The 27,305-nt window shown below is 44.5% G+C and overlaps 1 protein-coding gene across 1 annotated transcript in view; it reads right to left on the bottom strand.

Moving 5' to 3' along the window:
- The window catches only part of RERG (RAS like estrogen regulated growth inhibitor), a 164,556-nt gene extending 138,886 nt beyond the window's left edge, over nt 1–25,670 (bottom strand). Inside the window, exon 1 of the mRNA XM_043539420.1 lies at nt 25,555–25,670. The gene's annotated coding sequence lies outside the window, so the exon portion shown is untranslated. The remainder of the gene's footprint in view (nt 1–25,554) is intronic.
- Between the last annotated feature and the right edge of the window lie 1,635 nt (nt 25,671–27,305).

Here is a 27,305-nt window from a genome sequence, read left to right as displayed (position 1 = left end):
CATGTGTAGCAATTACTAAAGGTACGCATGGAAACGTTGAGATTGTTTTCTTCATTTTTTTTACAGACTATCTTCCAAATGTTTCTGTGTTGGCTCAAGGCACTGTACATAAATCTATTAAAATATGTTAATCTAACTCAATGAAATATAGGGCTATCTTTGTCATTAAATTATAGATGAACTTTGCTGGTAGTTTGGGTTGTAGTCATTATGAAGTATTGCTGTTTGACTTAATATTACATTATCTCATATTTTCCCTTTTGGCTCATGTTACACGGAGGTTTTTAATGATGTGATTCTTGTGTGTCCTGATGATTTATAACCTCTCTTATGCTCACTTTTCCCACTATTGAAAAAAATCCAGTACATATTTTACTTGTTTTTAAATGCAAACTGTATCACTTTTATTAATAATAGGTATTTATTTCCAGTGTAATAATTAAGGTCCAAATTCTGTAAACACTTAGGTACGTTTAACATTATACATGCCATGTGAGTAGTTACAAAGAGTTCAGTGGATTATTCTTGTGTAAAGTTAAGAATGTTTTAAGTGTTTGTCAGTTCTAGGCCTAAATCCCATTAGGAAATAAGCAATGTGGTAGCATTGTATCCCTAAAGCCAATAGAAATGCTGGATATTCAAGAAATGCAGGATCACGTGGGCCCAGACACTGTATGATGTTGATTAAAAGAAACCTCAGCATTTAAAGTTTCTCTACTTTATGGTACAACAAAGTATCAATGGAATGCTGCATGACCAGCTGTGTCAAGATTTGGGGCTTGGCTAAACTGTGAGAGCTGGTGAGCAGCAAGTTGTGATGTAAATCTACCCCATCCATGTTTTTGTGGACCCTGCTGCCATGCATTAAAAGTTGCATAGTGAGCTTTGATTGACTGCTGTTCAAACTGCAGTAGATCAGAGCTCACTATGGAACTTTCAGAGTGAGGTAGCAGGATCCACGAGAACTTTTAGGCGAGGCAGGCTAGCGTGCTGTAAACTAACTCCCCATTTAGACAAGCCCCTTAGGCCCCCATACCCTGCATTATGATCAGCGTGGCTGGACTGCTGCACCTGAGTGGATCAGTCTCTTGCCTGTGTTGCACACAAATGCCAGGAGGTTATCTAATCAGGTATGTTTTAGTAGTGGAAAGTCTGCAAATTCAAAGACATAGCTCACTAAGACTACAATCTGCCCTGAATAATGGGGAGTGAGCAGAGTAGGTTCTGAATAGTGGCTCAGTCACAATTTTGTCCCTGTTTTCTCCTAGCTTAATGGGGTGGTGGTGGTGCGGGGGATAGATAGTGTCAGCCCTTTTCCTGGTGTAGCTTACTTCTTCCTCTGAGTCAGCTCAGCTGCACTAGCTGGGGCCTAGATCATATGGATAGGTGTCACTTATTGCATTTCCACTGATCTAAAATTGATGTATACTTGAGCACATAAGTGTGAAGAAACAGGAATTGAATGAAACATACTTAAAATGCTCTTATAAGTAATTACAATAACAAGTTAAATGTAAAATAGATATTTTTTTCCTGAAGGATGCTAAGTTTTACGAAAAGGTAATATGTTAAACAGCTAGAGAAATTTCTACATAGTGTGCTCTGCTAATCTAGTTAGTATTATGCGAATATAATATAGTTTTATACCACAAGATCCTTAATAAATCAGTAGGTTTTTTTCTTGTCTTTTGTAACATGATAAATAGGACTTAGTATTGAAGTAGGCAGAGAATTAATAACATTTGTAAAGTTCATAACAAATGTGCAAAACCAGACTTTTATCAGGAGTGCTGCATGCCGCACTTGCTGTCTTAATTTCTTGCAGATGTATCCATGCATCTTGAAAGGGCCAGTGCTTTTTCAAGGGAGATCATCATTAATTCGTTTTCTATTCATATTAACTAATGCTAGTTATACTTATACTTTCTTTGACAGTATTATGACTGCACCCGGTGGGGCCATGTGTATCTGACTGCAATTTATTATTACTTAAAAGTTCACGTTTTTTAGTGGAACTGGTCACTGATGGCAGGAACATCTGGAATTCACTCTTTTCCTGATGTTACCTCCCCCTGTTTAATCAAGACGTTGTGGGGGGCGGAAGAGGAAGGAATTGCTGCCCCCATTAAGCTGTTCAATTTTCTTGAACATATAGTAGAGCTCTGGAGAATATTTAGTCAGGCTCTATGTTAAAAGTACATTATAAATAGTTATTAACCTTTATAAAAACTAACTAATAAGTGTTTTAATAAATGGTTAATCAATTGTAATAACCAACAGGTTAATAGCTTCCTTGTAACCATGGCTAATGACCAACTGTACGACCTTATGCAAATGTGCATATAAACATGTGTAACATACTGCTCGTGTCCATAACATGTTTATAAAAAGATAATAAATGTTATAAACAATTTACAAATGTATCCTTAATTTAAAATGACAGAATATTAAGTAGCATGCATAGTGAAAATATTTTAAAGGGGGTACTATAAGGTTCAGCATCATATATGTCATCATTAAGGTTAATCCCAAAAGAATGTAGCCTCCTTAGAGATGGATCACCACCGAGAGCAAGCTCTAAGCGGCTCCTTAAAACAGTCTGGATGTTCAGTCTATATCAGTCACTGGTTATCTTATTGCAGCACTGACCACCCCTGTAGTGATATTCCATGGTAAGCACACTTCATAATTTGTTAGGGTTCCATCCTCACAATATGCCTGTGATGGGGCATCCGCCCCACACTGCCCTTTAAAGGGTTAATGGAGCCCTAGGGAGGCTGTGAGAAAAGCAGCCAATAGGAAAGGGGCTGTGAGGAGCAGCCCATGAGGGCTAGGCAGGCCCATATAAGAAGAGCTGTAGAGCAGAGACGGTTGCTCCCTGGAGCTTGAAGAAGGAAGCCTGCCTTGCAGGAGAAGGAAAGCTAGCACCTTGGACAAACTTGTGCTAAGCAGGATCAGGGAAGTGAGAGCAAGCTCCCAGCTGACTGTTGGCGTGCTGAGGCCCTGATATAAGGGCAGAGACGGTGCTGGAGCTGTGAGGAAGTGGCCCAGGGAAGTAGACTGAGAGGTTCGAGGAGACGCAGCACGTGGCTGCCATTTATAGAGTCCCTGGGCTGGGACCCAGAATAGTGGGCAGCTAAGTTCCCTCTCAGCTGCATGGCCGTGCAGCAGGCTATAAAGGGAGTAGAGAGAGATAGGGGGTGGGCGGGGAATGGAGAGGGGAGCAAGTTCGGGCATGCAGGGCTGCCACAGGCCTCTCCCCCGGCCCCAGAACTCACTGCTGCCAGCAGGGGGAGAGGGGCCCCTCCCCCGGAGCTCACTGCTGCTGGCGGTGAGAGGGCTGGGAGGAGTCCTCTGGCCCCAGCCCCAGGGCAGCCTTCACCCCAAACTCCTCATCTGCAGCCCCACCTCACAGCCCGCAACCCAACGCTGTGCCCCAGCCCTGAGCCCCCTCTCACACTCCGAGCCCCTCAGCCCCACCCCCGCCACACATCACCACCATATTGATGCATATAATAAAATTCATTCTGCACTTGGATATGAAAGATTAGAGGGAATATTGGTGGGCAGGCCCGGGTCCCCTTCACCCCATTTGCCACTGAGGAAGTGGCTGGACCTTTGGACTGCAGTACATTCCCCCGAAGGGGGGAACAGAGAGTGCAGCACAGCCAGAGGGCTATGTCCTCGGAGTAACACAGGTTCAGGAACAGAGGTGACACACCACCAGAAGAGGGCATAGAGTTAATTCCCAGGACAGCCAGCGGGAGGCACCGCAGTGGTGAGTCACACCCATCACAATGCCCATACCAAGAAAGCTGTTGGAAATCAAACCAGTGCTGATGGAGGCGGTTGCTGGGTTTGGCTACAAATATTATACACAGCATTTAAAATTATTTAATCATTTACTTAATATCTAGATTATTAAAACTAAAAGAGATTTTAAAAATCATTACAGTGGTTGTACTTAAGAATTTATTCTGCTTCTATGTCAAATTATTTTGATCATTCTTAACACGTACTTTGGCAAAACACATCTCGTTGAAACCTCACTGTACATTAAATGAGAATGAACAGCTAATCCCATGTCAGTGGTCAGTTCAGCTGATTTTTATTATAGGTAGTTGGTAATGGTGACTATAGTTAGGGTTGCTCAATGTTTCCCACTATAAGAACCTGTTTTCAGTTATTTATAGCTTTGTCAAACTCTAATAATCTGTGCTGAAATTTTTCATGATGCTTTTCTGTCACTGGCTGAATGCTTTTTGGTGATGGGATTATTTTTTTGTTTTGTTTTAAATTTCAGTAAAAATGGTTCAGCCATTTCAGAGAATGAGATTAGCGAAAAATTCATTTTTTACCCATTTTAACAAAGTGGTAAGAATTTTTTCAGAAGTTCTAGTGCCTCCATGCTTTGGAGATGGGATTTGAGGTTTGAAGGTGATCACCCCAGTGTCAGGGATATGCTTTTTGCTTCTCGCATGAAAACAAACAAAAAACATTCAACTTTTGGCCAAGTTACAAGTCATTGAAAAAATCTCAGTTTGCACATTGAATCATAGACTCCTAGAAATGTAGGGCTGGAAAGGACCTTGAAAGGTCACCAAGTCCAGTCCCCTGTACCGTGGCAGGACCAAATAAACCTAGACCGGGGTAGTCAATATGTGGACCACAGGTCAAATCCAAACCACCAGATCCTTTTGAACGGACCCTAAAATTTTTTTATTTACTTATCATTATTTTATTATTATTACGATTATTCTCCCCTGAGTCTGGACCTTGACTATACTTTGACCAAGAAATTTGGACCTTGCCAAAAAATAGACTACCCCTGACCTAGACCATCCCTGACAGATGTTTATCCAACCTGTTTTTTTAAAAACCTCCCAGGGTGGGGATTCCACAGCCTCCCTTAGAAGCCTATTCTAGAACTTATCTGCCTTTATAATTAGAAAGCTTTTCCTAATATCTAACCTGAATCTCCCTTGCTGCAAATTAAGCCCATTACTTCATGTCCAGCCTTAAGTGGATATGGAGAACAATTGATCACAGTCCTCTTTAGAACAGTCCTTACATATTTGAAGACTGTTCTCCTTCAGTCTTCTTTTCTCAAGGGTAAACAAGCCCACTTTTTTTAAAACTTTTCCTCATAGGTCAGGTTTTCTAAACCTTTCATCATTTTTTGTTGCTCTCCTCTGGACACTCTCCAATTTCTCCACATCTTTCCTAAAGTGTGATGCCCAGAATTGGACATAGTACTCCAGCTGAGGCCACACCAGTGCCAAGTAGAGTGGGACAATTACCTCCCAGGTCTTCCATATGATACTCCTGTTAATACACCCCAGATGCCCCACTGGATGGCATGGAGCACAGGTGAGAGGTTGCCTACCTGCCACCCATCCCTGACGATCAGGCAAGAGTTCTTGATCCAGTTGATGCAACTGGAGGAGGCCACCAAATATATGGCTTTGCAAGCCTCCACCCGTGCCAGGTCTCCCAGGCCCTGGGACATGAGAAGCGCATTGTCAGCATAAATCCCACTCCAGCTGTTCTATTGTTGTATCCCTTCTCTGGCTGGTCCTCTGGTGTAGTCACAGCAGAAGAGACGGGCATGGGCCTTTCCCACATGCCTCTGCCAGGCCCTCCAGAACTCTTGGAAGGACACTGCAAAGCCCACATACTCCAACAGGCTGTTACTAAAATGCCAGTAGGTCAGCCCTAGTGGCTCAGGTGTCAGCTAGGCCATGATGGCCACCGGGTTATGATCTGAGAATGGGGTTGGCCTGATGTCATGGAGTGGGCACACAAGATGTGAAATCAAGAAAGATAGATGCAGTCCAACCAGGAGTAGCACAACCATGTGTCCTCCACGGGGACATAAGTGAAGGTGGTGATGTCTGGGAGGTGGTTGTGCCAGACGTCCACCAGGGAGTGATGATCAACAATCTCCCTGAGGACGTCCATGGTGGCCTGTCACTTCTCTGTCACAAGGAAATCCCACATGTCCAGGGTGATGTTAGAACCCCTGCCCAGGACCAGGCCCTTGCAAGGATCCAAAGTAGTGAGGAAGGCAGATAACTGGCAATAGATGTGCACCCACTCTGGGCCCAGCATCGGGACATAGATGTTAACCAGTTTGAGAATCAGCCCCTCCACACAGACCATCCCACCACCACAGTAACCCACAGTCCATCCCAAAGTAGATCAGGGAATCATGGAAAATGTTGGCCCACTGCTAGTCTGTGGTGTCCTGTTTCCTGGTCCCTTTTTCTTCCCCCATTAAGGCTCTCGAGGCGTGGAGAACAAGATTAAATTCCCCCCACCACCACGACTGGAGAGTGAGCTGTACCTTCCCCCTGGAGCCAAGGGCATCTACCAGGAACTGGTGCAGCTCATCCTGCAGCACAGTGAGGGTCAAGAACTCTGTAGACCCAGCCAATCCCACAGACTGCCAATCATCATCCAGCTGAGCCCCATCAGTGGCCCCACAGCCTTCAGGCAGGAGCATTTGTGCTTCTCCCTGAATGGTGGTAGACTTTCAGTGCAGCACCATCCACAATGTATTTTCTGCCTCAGCCCCCAACACAGGAGTGAACAGCAGAGGGAGTACAGCAGCTGCCCGTGAAATGAAATAGGGGAATAGAAATACCAGCTCTCAAAGGTCACCCCAAGAGAGGGAAGATAACTACCTCAAGGGTGGTGACAGCATCAGAGGTGGAAAGGGAGGGGTCAAGAGTGGGATTGCGGTCATGGTTGTGGCACCACCTCCCTGGGCACACGGATTGATTGGGCAAGCATGAGGTGGCCCTTCTATGACAACGTGCTTGGGCACTGGGGTGGGCTCAGTGTGCCCACAGCCTCAATAACTGGTTGGACACTGATTGATTTGGGGCCCTCCAGCTGCTCTGGCAGCAATTGCCCTGATTCAGGAGGGGGGGCGTCCACCAACTGGACTTTCTCTGGGGGAACAGAATCAGGCTCAGTGGTTGATTCCTAGATGTCCTGTGGAGGCATCCTCCCCGTCAAGCTTGCCACACTTCCCCTGATTCCTTCCTGATAACCCAGAACTCCATGGCTCTCACTGGAACGTCGGCCAGCTGGGGTGGGTCCAGTGGGCAAGGACAATGAGACTGTGGCTTGGGGAGGCAGGGATGGGGCAGAGAAGGAGGGGTGGTCTCCCGCGATATAGACTTGCTCCTGGATGGCAGAGCAACCCCCTCCTCCACAGACCCGGCCCAAAGGCTCTCAGCAGCAGGGCCTGTCCACTCAGCTGGGCACAACAGGGGGGCTGCCCCTGGCACCTGAGTGGGATTGTTGGCTGGTGGACAAGGAGGGGAAACTGAGAGAGGAGGTTTGCTGGCGGTAGCAGGACCAGCACGCTCCTGGGACTCGGGGGTGCCTGGTATTCCTCCTTGCCAGGCCACAGGACAGTCTCTTGGGATGTGCCCTAAAGTCTGGCAGAAGCAGCACCGAGCATCCCTGAGGAGTAGTGAATCAGGTACAAGGAGCCCTGATAGGGCACTAGAAAAGACTCCTTCAAGCTCCCCCTGCCACACACCGCTGCTGGCAGCTGAATGGTGACTTGGCAGAGGATGGAGTCCTTTCACCCCATCAGGATAGGGCTGGAGACCAGCTTCCTCTAGTTGAACAGGAGTAACAGGACAGTGTTGGGTAGGACAGATGAGATGGAGGTGAGAACCCCCCATATTCCCTGGTCCTCCAGAGGTTCAAGGGGAACAAAGAAGCACCCACCCACCAAGATGTCTTTCACCACTGGCTCCTGGGTGCCAGCCTCTAATGCCAGGAAGAAGACAAACGTCCCATACATCTTGGAGGCCAACTCTATGATTGACAGCCTGACCACAGTGTTAATGCCTGCTATGTAGGTTTCAGTGTAGGGCAAGGCAGCCACTAGGAGGCAGCAGACACTGTGCCTTCTAGCCAGGGTTGGGGGAAGGGGCCCCACCGAGCATTGATGGTAGTAGAGGGGGCAGTAATGGCAGCAGTGGACAGAGGGGCCATGGGGTAGCATGCGGAGCCATGGCCAGCTGGGCCTGGGCTGTGGAGGCTGAGGAGTGAGTGACCCCAGAGCTGGTGGAAGGGACTGCAGGGGGATGGGGAGCTGTGGCTGATGGCGTGGCTGCAGTAGTGGCAGCCACCATGGTGGAAGGAGCTTTCTGGATGGAGCTCTTGCCCTTTTTCTTCCCCTAGCCCTTTCTGCTGGCTGAGGGGGCTCCCTTGGTGGTGGTAGCAGATTTGGCAGTGGAGTCCCTTCCTGTATCTGCTGCTGCTGCCCCACTGAGGGCACTGATGGTACTGGCAGCAGTGTTAATGGTGGTTGCCATGGGAGTATATGGGGGGAGAAAGCCATGGTGCGGGCAACACCAGTGCCTACGGGTCCCCCCCACCTCAGCATTCCCCCCAGTGTCCCCATGGCCAAAGCTGTTGGAGTGGAAACTTTGCGCTGAGTCAGGGTCCGCCAATGAGGAAGTCACCAGAAGGGATGGGGGATAGGAATGATAAATGGAAGGGTGGTGATAGGGAAGGCGGAGGCTCACTGCTCCTCCCCACTGAGCTGTGTGTGGTGGGAGGAGGGCACAGATTAGTGAAACAAGAGAAGGTGGGGGTCACAACCAGCAGTCTGAGTGAAACTGGCTCCTCTGGCTGCACTGGGATGAGGGGCAGATGAAAGTGTGAGAGGGTGCTGTGAACAGGGTATCAAACAAAAATAGTGAGGGACAGGATCACAAGCACAGAGATGATGTGTGAGTACACGGGGGCAAGGGAGCCAGGTGGGGCACAGGAGGCAAGGAACAAACAGGGGAAGGGCCTGGGCAGGAAGTACACAGCAAAGCATAGGGACTGGGCAAGCTGTGGAACGCCTGCAAACAAACTGAAGGGGCTCAGGTGGGGTAGGGGAGGCAAGCAAAAAAACAAGCACCAGGGTGCTAGGTGAGGGAGAAACGTTAAGGTAAAACAAACATTAAGGGTGAAACCCCAGGTGGAGCAGGGCGCACGTAACAAACTGCCTCAATTCCTCATCAGGAATTATATCACCTGTTCTCACATTGTGACTATAAATTCATTCGTGTTTTTAAAGAGCTTGGACCCTATGGTGCAAAAACCATAGAAATGCCTAGGATTCCAGGAAGAAACTATTATTGTATGTAGTGTTGTAGCCATGTCAGTCCCAGGATATTAGAGAGACAAGTGGGTAAGGTAATATCTTTTATTAGAACCACTTCTGTTGGTGAGAGAGACAAGCTTTTTAGACACACAGAGCTCTTCTTCAGGTCTGGGAAACTAAGGGCTTGTCTACACTGGCACTTTACAGCGTTGCAACTATCTCACTCGGGGTGTGAAAAAACACCCCCCTGAGCACAGCAAGTTTCAGTGCTGTAAAGCGCCAGTCTAGACAGTGTCCCAGCGCTGGGAGCTGCACGCCCAGCGCTGGGAGCTATGCCCCTCGTGGAGGTGGGTTTTTTAGAGCGCTGGGAGACCTCTCTCCCAGCGCTCTGCTGTGACTACACAAGCCATGTTAAAGTGCTGCCGTGGCAGTGCTTTAGCATTGCCAGTGTAGACTAGCCCTTATTCAGTGTCACAGCTAAATACAAGGTGGAGCAGATTGGACCTAGGGGTTACAGTGGACGAGAAGTTGGATATGAGTCAACAGTGTGCCCTTGTTGCCAAGAAGGCCAATGGCATTTTGGGATGTATAAGTAGGGGCATTGCCAGCAGATCGAGGGACGTGATCGTTCCCCTCTATTCGACATTGGTGAGGCCTCATCTGGAGTACTGTGTCCAGTTTTGGGCCCCACACTACAAGAAGGATGTGGAAAAATTGGAAATTCCGCAAAAAATTGCGGAGGGCAACAAAAATGATTAGGGGACTGGAACACATGAGTTATGAGTAGAGGCTGAGGGAACTGGGGATGTTTAGTCTGCGGAAGAGAAGAATGAGGAGGGATTTGATAGCTGCTTTCAACTACCTGAAAGGGGGTTCCAAAGAGGATGGCTCTAGACTGTTCTCAGTGGTAGCAGATGACAGAACAAGGAGTAATGGTCTCAAGTTGCAGTGGGGGAGATTTAAGTTGGATATTAGGAAAAACTTTTTCACTACGAGGGTGGTGAAATGCTGGAATGCGTTACCTAGGGAGGTGGTGGAATCTCCTTCCCTAGAAATTTTTAAGGTCAGGCTTGACAAAGCCCTGGCTGGGATGATTTAATCGGGGATCAGTCCTGCTTTGAGCAGGGGGTTGGACTAGATGACCTCCTGAGGTCCCTTCCAACCGTGATATTCTATGATTCTATGATAAGTAGTCAACACATTTCAAGGGACCATTCAAGGTGCAGTGGCCCGTTAACACCCTTCCAGTCACAGGGACGGAAGGAAGGGAGGGGAAGCAGCTGCCAGAAGAGTCTAAGGGTGCGTGGCATCCCTTCTTGCCAGGCCAAGGGACAGTTGCTCACCACTAGAAGTTGGTCCAATAAAAGATATTACTTCACCCACCTTGTCTCAGGAAGAAACTAGTAATTTTGTATTCAGTGCAAGGTTTGAAAGGTGTGCTGTAAATAAGGCCTAAGGTTTTATTTTGTTACATAATGTTATAAAGGTTGGTGATGTATAAATTCCAGGGCATACTTTAACCATTTTACTGCACATAGATGTGTCACTGCATATTTTTCTCTCAAGTACTGTTTTGAAGAGTGCTCTTTTCAGATTTTATACTGCCACCATTCCCCATAGTATGTGAGTGTCTTCCACATAAAATTGATTGGCAATAGCAAAGTGCTTAGTAGATTTCATGGAGTCTCTGTCTCTTTTTGCATTTTAGTGTATAACAGCTGGCTGGAGAGTTAGGCACTTCTAGAAATTAAGGCATTGCTGTAGCTGTTGCTATCTTCCCTCTCAGTTAGTGACAGATATCTAGTCTTCCGATAAAGCAAGACATGAGACTACTGCATTAGTGAGTCATCAGTGCACATCTGGAAATCATTATTGCTAATCAGTCTAGCTTTTATGTACTAGTTGCTGTAATCATTGTGACTAATCAGACTTTTTGTGTAACTAGTTGCTGGGGTAGTATGTGTACAAGAGTGTCTTCAATTTAGTACAAGCCCCATAACATACTGATTGCAAATGAATCAATAGTAAAGTTGGGGATATCCCCACTGGGAGATAATGATACAAACAGGAACAGCTGCTATGTAACAAGGAAGGTGTTTTTAATAAATGAAAATTACAATAATTAATTTTGAGGCCCTTTTATAAAAGAATAGGGAGATCCTCCAAAAGGATTTGTTTTAAAAAGAGTGATTGTTAAGGCCACAATTCTGCAAAGCACTGAAGCAAGTGTCGCAGATTGTGAAAGGGTCAGGGTGGACTCTCTCTCTAGAGATAGGAGAATTGTGTCAGAAAAAGGAGACCCGGGAATGAGTGAGTGTGCATGCTTGCTCTCTCTATCTCTGGGGAGAGCCTGTTTAGTTCCAGTGGTGGGCCCTGGAAATGGGGTAAGAGCCAGAGAGCCATACTTGTGGGTTGACATTCCAGGGAAGGAGCTAGAAGGAACTTGAGGAGAGGCTCTATTAACACAAAGCTACTGGGAAACAGCACCAGGGGCTTAGAGGTAGGGAGTGTCCTGGGGACACAGCACTGCATCTAAAGGAGCAGACCAAGCTGCAACCTAGAGCAGAGCGTGGATCTGGATTCTGCTACCAGCCTTAAGGAAAGGGTGTAAAAGCCCTACGACAATCGGGGATCAAAAATCGGGGACAATGAGCTTGTGATGGGGTTGAGGACTGAGCGCAGAGGAAGGATGGAGGAGTACCCAAGACAAATGAAACTAGGTTTCTAGTTGGATTTTTGTCTCCCTGGAAGAGGTCTGGACAGATGTGGCTTAGCCAGAGGGCTACATTATGGACAGAAACAGGCCATCACAAGGCCATAAAGTGATCAAAGGGCTCTCAAGGTGAATATCCTTGCAATGCCATGAACTGATACTAGAGGATGCTACAGCTTTGCGTGGAACTGCTTAAAGCATGCTTAAGTCCCTGTGGCTTCAGGTTAAGGTGAGACACATGCTTGAACACTGCACTGAATTAGGGCTAAGAAAATGCATAGGGTTAAGCCTTGCAATTCCTTATCCAGCTTTTTGCTACAGTCCTTATGTAGGCAAAACTCCCATGGATTTAAGAATTTGACCCTTATATACTGCAGCAATTAATGTTATTGTACTAATTGCTAACTAATCAAGCACTGATTTTAAGATGATAATTTTAATGTTTCACCTGCATTTATAAGTCAATAGGAATAAATGTCTCAATGATCTTTCAAAATAGCTAATGGAAATATGTTAAGTGTTTCTCCTGGGAAAGACTGTGTAGAGTAAGCCTACAGTATGCCTTTAATCAGTGTGGTTTCATCCATCATAGTGATGTTTCTTTAACTAATCCAAAGAATGTTCTATGTCTCAGTGGTGCAAAACCTTAAACATTTTTTTAGTTATAAGCTGGATATTTCAGGCTAACTTCCTTTTTTTCCCTTAGAAAAAAACCTAAAAAATAGGACTCCTAATATAGGGCAGTGAACATAGCTAAAAACATCCTTGCATGATCTTAAAGATTTGTACTTTGTTACATATGGTACATCAATTGTTTGTATGCTTGTTGTTTGAAGCTTTCTGCCTCAGTAATAAGTTGTAATTTTTCTCAATATTGTAGAGGAAGAGTCTAATTCAGCCATTTAGTGCTTAAAGGAGCATGCCAACTGGTATTGAAAAAGACTGCATTGGTGTTAATTGGCTTAGATATCAGACTTCTATAATTTTGGCTGGTGTGATAAATCTGTGCAGCAAAACATGTATGCTATTTTTTAGGTGACTCCTGTGTGGGGTTATCTATTCTGTATTGTTTTCTTTTAGTTTCAACAAGAAAAACAGAATATAGCAACTCTCCCTAATATTCTGCATCTGAACTGAAACACAAAATGGCAGCTCCCTCAGCTGTCCGGGCAGCAAGAGTTCTGTACATCGCCTCTCAGTTAAGTAACTATAGTATTTGCAGCATGTATCCTTTATCATCAGTGTCAGATTGAAATCTTACTGCCCATTTAACTAAAAGCTTTGGCCAAAATTTCAAATGTGACTAGTGATTTTTGGGTTTCTCAATTCCGGGACTCCTCAAAGGGGCCTGGTGCTCAGTACTGAGCTCTCGCCCTCTGAAAATCAGAACCCTTTAGGGATGTCTCATCTTGGGCACCTAAAATGACTAGTCACTTTTGAAAACACTTCACCATGACATAGAAGACTCAACTGCTAGTCACATTTTGAGCATCTTAATTTGTGGATGCCCAAGATGACGTTCAAGTGGTCTGATTTTTTACCCCCAGAGGACTGGTGCTCAGTACTTTCTGAATACCAGGTTCCTTTAAAGAGTCCAGATTGGATGTCCCAAAATTGAAGTAACCAAAGTAACTAATCCTGCATATAACATCTAATGTATATGAGATCCATGAAAAATGCTGCATGCCAGGTTTACTGCAAATCATTGAAAACTTGCTCCAATTTAATTGCAATAAGATTCCAGAATAACTTACTCTGGAGTTTATTCCCCCTGTGATTCTGTCAGTCTAACTGAGATGATATTCAGGCTTCCATGCAAGGCAAATCTGCTCACCTAAACATTTGCTTGAGGGTGGGTGAGATAAGACTGGCTAGGGATGGTGGTTCCTGATGCTTTCTCCCACTCTGGTATTGCTGCTATTGGTGTCACTTCCGAAAGAAGGAGATTGTCTAAGGAGTTTTACTTTTATATAATAAAAGAGGGAGATGGAAAAATTGCAGTGAAACGTTTTTCATCAAAATTTGCAGACTTGTCAAAATTGAAACTGTTCATGGAGACAGTTCAATTTCAAAGAAGTTCTGGTGGAACCATTCTCAGGCCTGGTTCCCAAGCTCTAAGGCTTGCGGCTCCTCAGCAATCTGGTCTGCCAGGATCTATGGTTCTAAGGCAGCCGATTAGGTGGATACCAGTGTCCCCTGCTCTGAAGCAGCCTGTCACGAGGATTGCCCTGGAGCAGGGCTCCATTCCCTTTCACAGAGAACTGAAGTTATGAAATCAATTTATGATTGATTGAAGTTATGAATCCCCTGTGAAACAGAATTTTTCTGCTCAGCTCTAATATGCCTTGTTGCCCCTCTGGTCCGAGTGGGTTAGCCAAAATTTGAGGACTTTACAGGGTTGTCTTCATTTAGGATGAGAAATCAGTGAAAAGAGTCCAGTATATTCTTAGTGTTCACTTGTTTCACAAGTGTTATCTTGTGCCACTAAGTCCTGTTTCCCTAACTACAGTAGAAACAGGGGATTTCCTTGCACAGAAATCTCCAACTCTTCCACTTCAGTGAGTTCGGTGACCAAGAAACTTTGTCCTCCTGGCATCCCTCAGGGTAATCCTCATAACTGCTTCTGGCTTTCTGTTCCCTCAACTCACACCCTTTACAACAAATAATCCTAGCCCCTGCCTTTGTAAACTAAGGATTCCCCTGTTAATCTACCTGGTTTTAGCTCTGGTTTACAATGTAACCTATTGCTGTAAGTGGTCATTATCATTGTCTGAAGCTTTTTGTACTACATGAAGGGGTTTGATTGCTCCTTCTGTGGATCCTGAAAGAGAGTGCTTGGCTTTAAGGGGTTCTGTGATTGTCTTTAAATCTAAGACATCTTCCCTCCCGCCCCACCCTGTCCCCCACAATCCATGGCAGCCATTAGCACCTTTCATCATAACAATAATCTCCAGCTACACACACTTCTTTAATGTAAGTCTGAGGGTAGCGTAGCTTGAAATGCACAACCCTATATATTTAAAAATGTGATTCCTATTGTAAGTTTCAGGATGTGGGGTGATGAACAGAATTTGTTTCCATGTGTTCATTAAAGTAGATATAATATAGATTCCATGTCTATCTGCTACCTACCTCGTTAAGACAATTTCTCCCCTGGCTGGTATTGATTTTGAGGAGCACTGAAAGTGTGCTAAGCATCCAATCCAAACTAAAAATAATAATGGAATATAATTTAAATATAAAAGTGATTCTTTTCAAAGAGAGGAAGCAATCTGCTGCTGAAAGCCCCTTTACTGTGTTGTTAAAGTGCCATTTACAGTTGCTCAGCATTGAAAAAGCTAAGGTAGTTAAAGAAACAAATTGCTTGTGAGTTGCTCCATAAGAACGGGCCATACTGGGACAGACCATCTAGTCCGGTATCCTGTCTTCTGACAGTGGCCAATGCCAGATACTTCTAAGGGAATGAACAGAACAGGGCAATCATCCAGTGATCCATCCCCTATCATCCGGTCCCAGCATCTGGCAGTCAGAATCCAGGATAATACTAATTAAAGCAAATTTATGTAAGTACAGCTTTGAACTATCTACAGGCTGTCAAACTAGTTCTGAGATTCATGTTACATTTAGCCTCCAGTCACAGGTGGCTCCCGTTGGATGAAAGCATACATAACTCCACATTACCATGACATCTTGCCTGAATGTACAGGAGCAAGCTCCTCTTAAAGAAAGCAGGAATAGTATGTGATGATGTCACGTCAGCTCCAAATTCTTCCTGAAGGGCAATGGCTGAGACCTGAGTGAAGTCCATTTAAAAAAAAAGGGGGGGGAGACGATTGAAGACAGATAATCTTAGCAATAATAACATTGCCCTCTTGTCTCTTTTGAATGGAACTTTGAGCCATATACGTTAATTTAAATGGTGGTATCGTCATCTGGTAATAATTGGGAATGGGGGGAGAGGGGATATTTAAGTACCATGCAAGGAAGACTTTGTACTCACAGGGATGGCAGAGTTTATGCACAGGAAAGTTCCTGAAGGCTCACTGTCACTAGGGTGACTAGATGTTCCGATTTTATAGGGACAGTCCCGATTTTAGGGGGTTTTTCTTATATAGGCACCTATTACCCCCCACCCTCTGTCCCAATTTTTTTACACTTGCTATCTGGTCACCCTGTCACTGAGGTGATCAAAGATGAGAAACTACAAGATGGCCAGACTGTGCACCCCTGGATTTCTGGATTTGTTTGCTAGATTTCCAGATTGAAAATCTGGATTTCATGTTAGTGAGTACTTACTTGCACCACTGGGTTCAGTTTTGAGCCAGCCTAGGAGCCCATGCTGGGATGTAAGAGGGGCTATCAATAGCACAGGGGAACCAACATCTTGGGAAGAACAGTCGCGGCCACCAATCATTATTTCCTCTCCTGTGCAAGTGGGACAAGGAAGGAAGCAGAATCTTAGCTCTGGCTCCTACTGTGCTAGGGCGGCTGAGCCAGCACCAAGGGGGAAGTGAGCTGTGCCAGGCAAAGTTCTCCCATGGAGCAAAGGGGAAGCGGGAACTGACTTTTGATAATGAATCTTGGCAGATTGCAAGGTATAGTGTAGCCCAAAGTAAAGGAGGGTTGCACAATTAAGCCCTAAAGCACTGATCTCTACCAGTAGACATATTTAACCCTAATGGCTCTAGAATAATTTTGCTAGGGGAGCATGGTGGTTGTGTGGATTAGGCACAACGTTGGCAGATCCCTTGAGGTATACTGAGTGAGGTAGGGGTCTTGTGGAAAAAATAGCAGGTGATCACGTAACCAAAGATTGTATCATAATGCATAAGCACAAGGGGCTGAACAGGCAGATGCAATTTCAGCATTTCCTAACTTTTAAGCACTTGCAACCCCAAAAACCAACTTTGTTTCAATGTACAGTTTTGTATGGAACACTTATGTAAAACAGTACACCAGTATGATCTGAATCAGTACAGAAAAGACTATTGCAATGCACTTCACATTATGGCTTCAGTTTTAAATCAACTGGGATACTGCAGGTAGTGTGACTGTCTTATTGAAGACATAACCGCGCTGTGCACTTGCTACCTATTGGTTATTGGGAGGAGATTAAAGTGTTGGTTTTAAACTAGAGAATCTTAAATGACTTGGTGCCCGCATAACTGTCAGGGATAAAGGCCTGCAGCAGAGCCTCCTGCCAACCAGCCAATGGGAGCTGTGGAGCTGGTGCTTTGGATGGGGGCAGCATGGGGAGACCTCAGGGCTGCCCCTGCACCTAGGAGCCGGACATGCCGGCCACTTCCGGGAGTTGCACGGAGCCAGGTCAGACAGGGAGCCTGCCTTAGCCCTGCTGTGCTGCCAACCGGACTTTTAGTGGCCCGGTCAGTGATTCTGAGCAGAGCCACCAGGTTTCCTTTTCAACCAGGCGCGCCGGTCAAAAACCGGATGCCTGACAACCCTAATGTGTTCATGCCTGCAGCTGTGATCCTCCCTGTACTTGCAGCTGCTCCTCCTTGCTTTGTTCCTGTCTTACTCCAGCCCAGCTTCTGTTCTTTATCCTGCCTTGTTCCCCAGCCTTGCTCCTGTTCAGTCCTGCCTCAGCTTACTCCTATTTCTGGTTCCTCACCCTGGTTCCTGATTCTGGCTCTGACCCTTGTCTTGGCTGTTAGTTCCTGACTCCTGGTATGGCTGTTGGTTCCTGACTCTGATGCTGACCCTGGGATTGAAGCTGCTTTCTGCTCTGACCACTAGGCATGATCACCCATGGCCCAGTTTCTATCAGTAACTGAGAGGCTGCCCCCCTCTCTCTTGCCCCATGACACACTGCCACAGCTGCAGTCAGTAGAGGCCGTCTGGTTAGCGCCTCCGCATTGAAAAAATGAGTGCTGCTGTGTCGGGAGTTCTCCATGAAGAGGCCTCAACTTTTGAATTCTCTCTCCCTGCTCTCGGTCTGCGAGAGCCAGATCCCTTGGCCTATGGGGCATTCTGAAAGGCTCATAATAGGCAAACACAGACAAGGTGCTTTTGTTTCTCCTGTCATAAATAAGGCCCTACTTGAATAGCAGGATGACTGTAAAAAATTGTGGCTCAGTTGCAGACAAGCTATGGACACTTGCGGAAAAGTAATAATGCATCTTATTTGTGGTAACACAGTCCATTGTCACTTTTCCGCAATTTTCCGCTGTCAGCCGCCTAGGGCTAAAAGCAGGGGCCCCTGCTGTCAAAACTGCAATGGAAGCCTAATATTGCAAAATCCACAATTTCCACAATACCAAAAAGTAAGTAGGGCCTTAGTTAGAAACCAAGGTATAACCTCCTGTGGACGCTTCTTGATTTTAGGATTACCCTCCTAGGAACACCTTCTCCGCCCATGTGGCAGTTGACATCTTCTTTGCCTGTACAACCAGATACATCCAAGAGCGAGGAAGGATTTAACCCAGGGGAAGTAGATTTAAACTGTAGGCAGAGCTCTGCAGAAGCCCCTCCAGAGAAGACTGTCCATGAGATGCACTGAATCAACAAATCTCTCCGATACTGAGGAGCCAGTTTGCCCACACGTTGTGTGTGCTGTGCCAATTGTTCCGCTTCCTCCCCCACTGGTGGAGTAGTGGCACTCTGTCATTATGACATCCCTTGACAAACTCTCCACCAGTAAAGGTCAAGCTGCTAATCAGGATCCCTTGTCTACGAAAATACATTTAGTGCTGGCAATAGAGTACGAACAGATGCAAATAAGGACTTCCAGTAAAGCAGGGCCTTGTTTGTGAGGGATCATGTAAGAATTAAAGTTCTTAGCTTTGCTGACTTGTTCCAGAAGCAAACTTTCCGAGCCAAAATGTCTCTTGGGGAAATAAATTCAGTCCCAAGCTAGCCACCTGTTTTTGTGGCACAGTAAATATTAATCTGTCTTTGAAAAACAACCACCAGCATCGAGTGGATTAAATCAAAGTAGGATTAATGAATTATTTACTGAATTAGAAACATTTATACTTTTTGTAACTTAAGAACACGTTTAAAATTCGAGCACTACTATTGAGATAAAAGCAGAATGAATTCTGCTTAGGATCATTTCTTCCATTAAAGTTAACTTGGGTCTGTTTCTTTGTTTACTTGATCTGGTGAGATGTATTTCATCTGATAAATACTAAATTGAGGCTTTGCCAGAGTATTTACTGCCACTTATGCCTGGCCGACACTAAAATGTTAGGTTAACCCAGCTATGTCGCTAAGCGGTGTGAAAAATCCACAGCTAAGCCGACCTACCCCCGGTGTAGACAGTGCTAGGTTGTTGGAAAAATTCTTCTTTCAACCTAGCTACTGCCTCTTGGGGAAATGGATTACCTACACCAACGGGAGAACCTTTCCCCTCAGTGTAGGTGTAGGGTCCACACTGAAGCACTGCAATGGCACAGCTGCAGCTATGCTGCTGTAGCATTTCAAATGTAGACAAACCCTAAATCATGACTGGCTCTTTGTAGAGATTTGCCCTGGTTCTTATGCAGCATTTCTATTACACACCTAGTCTGAGACTAGCTTTGACCAGCTTTTTTAACACATGATTATTGCTCTGTACATTTTCAGTCTGAAGTAATTTTTTTTTAAGCTAAATAATGTACTCACTTCACCCACCACTGAAATACAGGCTGAGGTGGGAGAGACAGAAGCAGCTTTTTAGGAACTCAGTGATACTATATAACATTGTGAACCATGAAGGGAAGAAAATTATGGTATCTAGTGGGGAAAAAAACAGGAAGTAACTCAGAAAATATTCTCTCCGATATGAAGGAATGGAAAGTAATGAAAGGAAAGGAGTCATGGAATTTCAAAATTTGGAAAACACTGGATCAAATTAATTCCTGGTGTAACTTATTGAAATCAATGGTTTAGGGATGAGTTTTGGCCAATCTGCCTGTTCCATTTATTGTCTGATCAGATGTGTTTGGCATTCTATGTAGATAGAGGAAGCCTGGAGTCCCCAGTGCCCTATGCATTTGAATAAGATAGTTTTTTAGTGGGTACACACAGATTCCCATCCCACCAATCCTTGCTATAAATGCCATGATTCAATATATTCACCCAAAGGACTTGTCATGTCAAGTCATCTGCATCCTCTACAATTTATTTCAGTACATGAACAGATTATTTTCTTTCCCTTTTGCTGTTTAAACCCTCTGGTTTATGATTACTGTCACAAGGCCGACTAATCTGGTATAAAAAAATTATACTTCAGTTTAGTTTGGTTTTTATTTGATTTGGACATCAAGCTCTAATCAAGTTACAAAGACAAGTTAATAAGGGTAATTTTCTCCTGATGGATAACTGTCTGAAATTGCCAGTATATAAACCTATCTGTCCATCCATCCATATAATGAATTTCCCAGAAAACTTGCACTATATGGGGAGAGGGAGGAGAAATGCATACTCAGGGCCTGAAAACATCTACTCAATGTGCAGCGGCAGTCAAAAAAGTAAACAGAATGTTGGGAATCATTAAGAAAGGGATAGATAATAAGACCTAAAATATCATCTTGCTTCTATATAAATCCATGGTACTTCCACACCTTGAATACTGCGGGCAGATGTGGTCGCCATATCTCAAAAAGCATATATTGGAATTGGAAAAGGTTCAGAAAAGGGCAACAAAAATGATTAGGAGTATGGAATGGCTGCCATATGAGAAGCGATTAATAAGACTGGGACTTTTCAGCTTGGAAAAGAGACGAGGATAAGACAGAGGTCTATAAAATCATGACTGGTCTGGAGAAAGTAGATAAGGAAGTGTTATTTACTCCTTCTAATAACACAAGAACTAGGGGTCACCAAATGAAATAACAGGCAGCAGGTATAAAACAAACAAAAGGAAGTATTTCTCCACACAATGCACAGTCAACCTGTGGAACTCTGTCAGAGGATGTTGTGAAGGCCAAGACTATAACAGGGTTCAAAAAAGAACTAGATAAATTCATGGAGGATAGGTCCATCAATGGCTATTAGCCAGGATGAGCTGGGATGCAAAGCCATGCTCTGAAGTGTCCCTAGCCTCTGTTTGCCAGACGCTGGGAATGGGCAACAGGGGATGGATCACTTGATGATTACCTGTTCTGTTCATTCCCTCTGGAGCACCTGGCATTAGCCACTGTTGGAAGACAGGATACTGGGGTAGATGGACCTTTGGTCTGACCCAGTATGGCCGTTCTTAGGTTCTTATGATTCACTACTGCACAACACCAGTTTCAGGACATTTCAGAGATGTTAGACTAGCATCAAAGTGGCATAAGGCAGTCATGAATTGGGCCCTGCGTCTTCATTTTCATACCCCACCCCACCCCCAAAAAAGAGCAAAATTAGTGAAGAACTGGAACTGAGTGACTTTCTAATGAAAGATTTAGGACTCAGTCTGCAAGGTACTGAATGCTCTGGCCTCTGTCCAGCACAGCACTTAAATATGTATTTAGCATTAAGCACATGAGCAGTCTCACTGAAGAAGTCAGTGGGACTGCTCACCTTTTTAAAGTCAAGCATGTGCTTAATTGCTTTGTGGATCAGGCCAGACTACTTCCAGACTACTTCCAGACTACAAGATCAAGTCCTGAAAGAAATTAGCTTGGTGAAATGACAAGAGTCTACAGTGAGCTGAACCAGAATTTGGGATTTGAAACCTCTCCACATTTTTGTAAGGGACGTTCAAATAGACTGATTGAAATTTTGGGAGTGAGTGGGGTTTGCAAAAAATGTTGGGGGGGGGGTGAAATTTGTTTCACTTGAATTTTTTCACCTTTTGCTTTATTCGGTGAAAAATGAGAAACAATTTTTTAAGCAAAATGATTTTATTTGGAAAATGGAAAAAATTCATCCAATGAAATTTTGTTCGCTATAAAATTCATTTTTGATAATGAATTTATTGGTGAAAAAAATTATCAAAAAACTTTCAGCCTGCTGTCGGTACAAAAATCTAGACCTAAAACAGAAGTGTGAGGTTTGTTTCCATTTCTACAGGTAACCAAACTAAATGGTCCTCATCTCTCAAATTTCTCCTCAGAGTGTAAGCCCTAGCCCTGACTGACTATTTTTGTAGAGCTTTTCTAGAGTTGCTGTATCTTTTGAAGTGACAACCCTGCATACAACAGTCAAGTCTGAAGATGTACCGTCAATGTAACAGCATGAATATATAATGTATTCTCAATTATTTTCTATCAGTTTCTTAATACAGTCTAAGATCTTACCTGCTTCTATAAACACTATTGCTCACTGAGTGGAAGTCTTTGTATTGAGACATTTAAAATGATGACTACTGTAGCACTAGTTGGTTTTTGAGCCAACACAACATAGGGGTACTGTTGCTTTGAAAAAAATGTCAATTTTTTAAAGAAGTGAATTTCCTAATATGGGAAAATTATGCCTGTGGCATTGTCAGGAGTAGGGAATGGATGATAATTGCTTAGATAATGAGCATGCAAATATAGTAGGTACATCCATTTATTGAGATAAGTCAAGTCACTGAGGAGTCAACAATATCCCTCTCAGCGTACTCAGGAGATGATTCCACTAACAAAAGTCATTTCTGGATAGATTTAGCATGGCCTTCCACAGGTGCACAAGTGTGGGCATAGATGCCAGGCATGATTACAGCAAAGGGACTGCTCATTCCTAGCATCCCCTGAGGCAGGGAGCAGGCAGAGAGCCCAGGTAACACTCATATTCCACAGCAGCCGTCAATGGAGGTGGCTGGATTGGTAGGGGAGCTTTTTGCATGAGGTGGTGTAGCAGAGACACTGTCTTTGGAAGGCGCTGAGCTCTTGAGACATAATTATCCCACTGGAGCAGCATGCCTGTGCTCTGCCCCATTTCAAGTGTAAGCAGGGGAATAGTCCTGCTATTGTGGGGAACTTTCCTGGCTTCAGCACTACCCCGGTGAAGTGGGCTAGCGAAAGGATCTGAGTCCTCGCTCCCACTTCCTTTACTCAGTGGCCTCCCTGCCCTTGAGAACTCCCCTTCCACTCTCCTGCCTGGCAGAGTCCTCGTAACCCCAACAAGGCTGGGCCCACGATTCCTAGGGGGCTCGACCCCCAACCCTTCTGTGGTCACCTAGGACAGGGGCTAGGGTGTCCCCACTCCGGGGTACTCTCTGCACTGGGCACTTCTCTGACCCACTGACCATTACATACAAGTTAAAGCAAATGCAAGTTATTTAATCAACAATTAATTTTAAAAAGAATAAGGAAAAATGGGAAAGGCTAAAGGAAACACATCAACCCACTCTGTGGGTGGGAACATCACAAACAGTGTCTCTGGAATGTCAGGGCAGTTCACAGTCTGTTCCTTGTAAGTCCCAGGCCTTCTTCTCAGGCCCTGGCTGTGCTGCAGGGATGCTGTGGGTCGGATAGTTGCTCTGGTGGTGGCCACACACTCTCAGGCTCTGAGTGGTAGGACCCTTCTTCCCAGTGTCGCCCCCGCCCTGTCGGGGTTATGATCCAAGCCTGGCCTGCAGAGCCTCTTGGCTGAGGCGTCTCCCTGTGCTGGGCCCGCTGCCCAGGGTTCCCCTCGCTCTCCCCAGCTGCTCACCTCACCCAGCTCCAGACTGCTCCAGCCCCAGCTCCACCACTCGGTCTCAGCGCTGCTGCTGCTGCTCTGCCTCCAGCTCCCTGGGCTGCTTCTTTGGCCCCCCTGGCTCTGGTTGCTGCAGCTCTGCTCCCAGGACAGGTCTGCTCTGCAGGCTGCTTCTGTGACTCTGCTCCCAGCACTGACCTGCTTCCTGGGCTGCTTTTCTGGCCCCTCTGGCTCTGGTTGCTGCAGCTCTGCTCCCAGGGCAAGTCTGCTCTCTCTGGGCTGTGCCTCTGGCTTTGGGGCTGCAGCTCTGCTCCCAGGACAGGGGCTGCTCTCTCTGGATCTGGCACAGCTCTGCTCCCGGGCTCAGCTCGGCCCCGGCTTTCTCCTTAGCTCGGCCCCACGCTGTCTGACCCAGGCAATTCCAGCTCACACGGAGGACGAGGCCTCCCTGGCCTCCTCACTCCCTGATTAGCCTGCCCCCCCGTCATTCAGGCTGCGCTGGAGCACTGGCCTCTTCCATTGTTCCTTGGGGGCTGGCAGTCTCAGGGTCCTGATTCTTCATCGACCCTTCCCCCATTTTAGTACTGGGAGCTAGCAACTAAAACATCCCCACTGAATGTTAGTAAGGGGGCAACAGTCCCCTTACACAAGCCAATGTAATAAAGATTACCTCCAGACAGAGACGGTCCAAAATCTTGAATCCAAACCTCAGATCCAGGTTGTAGTTCAGATTCCAGTTTGAGTTCAAACATATCAGTGTGCAATAGGCCAGTTCTGTCATCTTAAAACTCTCCCAATGTTTGAGTTTGGATTCACATTTTTGTTACCTCAGATTTGGTTCTAGGGCTGTGGTTTGGCCCATTATAGAGCTAGGAAGTTTACACCCAGGTTTTGATTGAGAGCCGTCCTTAGCTATAAATTAATCTGAAGAAAAGTTTGCTGGAGATCCTAAGAATCAGGATACTCAATGGGGAAAAAATCAGCTAATTAAAGCTCAAATAAACCTAATTTGTCAACCTCTGCTGTTTAGAGGTTGACAAATTTAGAAATCAGACTGAAAATTTCATAAGGGGCTTTCTTGTGATATTTTTGTACTTCTGCTCCTGACAGCTGCCAAAATAAGGAAGTTTCAAGGATTGTTAATACTGGAGGAGAAAAATAGGATGTAAAGGAGAGGAGAAAAAAGTGAACAACCTAGATCAAAGCTCAGAAAAATTTCAGGCTTAATTCCATTTGAATTCTGGACAAAGGTTTGGGTAATTTTTAAAGTTATTTAAATTTATTCCCTCACTATTTCAATCAAAAATGGATATCTTTCTGAGCATTAGGATATGCTATAGCTCAAACAGAAGTTATGGACTTGATGCAGGAATTAGTAGGTAAAGGTCTATGGGATGTATTAGAGAAGAGATCACACTGAATTATCATAATGGCCCCCCGGCCTTAAAACTTTTTGAATCCTTCTTCAAAATTATTGTGGAGTAAGATACAAAATCAGAGAAGGCTAAGATGAGCCTAGATACAGGTTTCAGATGCCTCAGAAAGTTCAGAATCTTTCCTCATGGGGAATTTGTCAAAGGCCTAAGAATGTGAGTAATGTGACAACCCCAAACTTGTGCTGATAAAGCCTTTGTAGCATACTATATCATCATCATTTATACAACACCTCACTATATGTAGTTAATCACTGGAGAGCAAGCAAACCAGTTCCCCAAGCATGCTGTATGGGGCTCATATGACCTTAATAAAGAAGAATGTTCATTGTGGGGGCCTAGCTACATTGATAGTACCTTTACATATGCTATTAAAAAATACAGTTTGTGGTAGCTTAATTTAAGCTTGGCTTTTCCCCACTCAATAAATATTCCTAATGATCAGAAACACACATTTTAATTCAGTTTTCAATTATTGATCAGTGCCTTGCAAGACTGAGAACTCAAAACCAAATCTTCAGGATCTATATGAGCGGAGCCATTACTATGATTTGGCTGATTAATCTCCCCCTCATCAGACGTGACACACAGCTACTTGCTCTATTATGTAAAGTATATCCTAGGAGGCTCCTGTAGATTTTACAGCAACGGGGCTGCTGTACTGTATTATTGGACAACAGACTTTCATCAGTCAATATCCCATCTAGTCTTACAGCCAAATTATTATACTGTACCTTTCCTCACCTTGAGCACTTCACAGACAGACCCAGTGAAGACAACAGGACTGACTACTTGTTCAGGAAGATGCTGCTCATTGTGAGTGAAGATAGCGGGGTGTGACAACCCTTACTAAGGAAGTTCTGCAGCTGTTTAAAAATCCGGACTCTGTCGGCAGCAACTTCCTTAAAAGGGCAGCTGCAGTTGTTCTAATCTGAAACAATCTTTTTAAATAGTCTGAAAAGTAAATAATTTGTAGAGATTAAAGATGGCCATCTCCTGCCACTTTTACTCATTGCTGCTTGCTCAGTGTAAGAAAGGGTGTCAACATCTGGCCCAGAATAAACGTTTTAGAAGTAGCCATCTCAGTTAGCTGTAACTGAATGGTAACTGCTAGGTTTCCTAAGAGTAAATGAACAAATGATTGACTCCTGGGAATTTAGCTTTGGAATTAGCATGCATTTTGTGGTGCTTATCATCTGGACAAAACATCGGGAATGCTTTTGTTGTTGTTGTTGTTGTTTTGCCTGTTGCTCTTTTCTATGATTATCTGAATAATTTAATGTTTTAAGAATTTTAATAGAGTTGAATTCATGATATAATAAAACATGGATAGAAATATGTGCAGTATTCAAATCCCAGAGCCAACTAGCTAGGGAGATAGATGTCACATGGTGAAATGCTTACATGTGATGCTGAAAGACAGCTGGGAAACGTTTAGATCCCTGTACTGTGTGACCTGTCTTAGATGTGGTATAGATGAAGAAAAGGCTCCAGAGCCTAAAGATCTAGTTAATTTCTCACAGATGGTGTGGTTAACTACTTCTTTACAATGATCATTTATTTCTGTTATTCTGAACCAAGACTAAAAATGCTACCCCGTTGTGTTTCATATAAGATCTGGAAGTAAACAGCCTGTCGCCATCCACCTGTGGAGGTGGCTTACGGTACTGATGATGAATTCAACAACAGACATTCTAACATATACTTGGTTTTATTAGATACAGCATCCAAGCGTGGGCTTGACCACAATGATCCATTTACAATTTTGTAGGGTGTAGTAATGCATATTTTTCTTGCTTGTCCTTGGAATTGTGGCTTGATCTGTGGGAATTATTTTGTATCTCTTATTGAGGACTGGAGAGTAGTCAAGCTACACTTGAACTTTGATATATTAGCTGATTGGAGCCTCTGCCAGCCTTCAGGATGAAGTTTCTCATCAGCAAGCTCTCCAGAGCATTTCTAAGGGTGAGATTATTGTAAGTTTTTGGTTTTGTTTTTTTTTAATCACAGCCCTGCTTGCTAATTGAGTGTTTGGAACAAACATTCAAATACTGGTACATTCCCCTAGGGAACAGCAGTATTCAAAGTGAATAATAAGAGTATGATGGGTTTGGTTTTGCTTTGTTTCTAATATGTATCCCTACTGCATACAGAGAAATCACAGCCTGTGGTTAATGCTGAGGACTGGGACATAAGTTTTTTGACTGCCTTTCCCAAGATCACACAAACTTATGGAAAACTCACTATTTCCCCTATGTAAAATTGGGTTGATATCTACCAGTAGAATCAACTGGGGTACTATGAGACTGATTTTTTCCCAAGAGCTTTGAGTTCTGTGGATGGAAATATTATAATTTTTTTCCATTAGGAACTGGACATGATATTACTAGTAACATACTGGTACTCCACTGAGGAGCCATCAAGGAGTAACAGCTTTCAAGCACTCTTGGTTTGGGGCTGGATTAAAAGCAGTGACCTAGCAGTA

The sequence above is a fragment of the Chelonia mydas genome, chromosome 1, assembly GCF_015237465.2.
Source record: "Chelonia mydas isolate rCheMyd1 chromosome 1, rCheMyd1.pri.v2, whole genome shotgun sequence".
NCBI classification, from domain to species: Eukaryota; Metazoa; Chordata; order Testudines; family Cheloniidae; genus Chelonia; species Chelonia mydas.
Note: the sequence above shows the minus strand (reverse complement) of the source record. Positions and strands in the feature narration are given on the sequence as shown.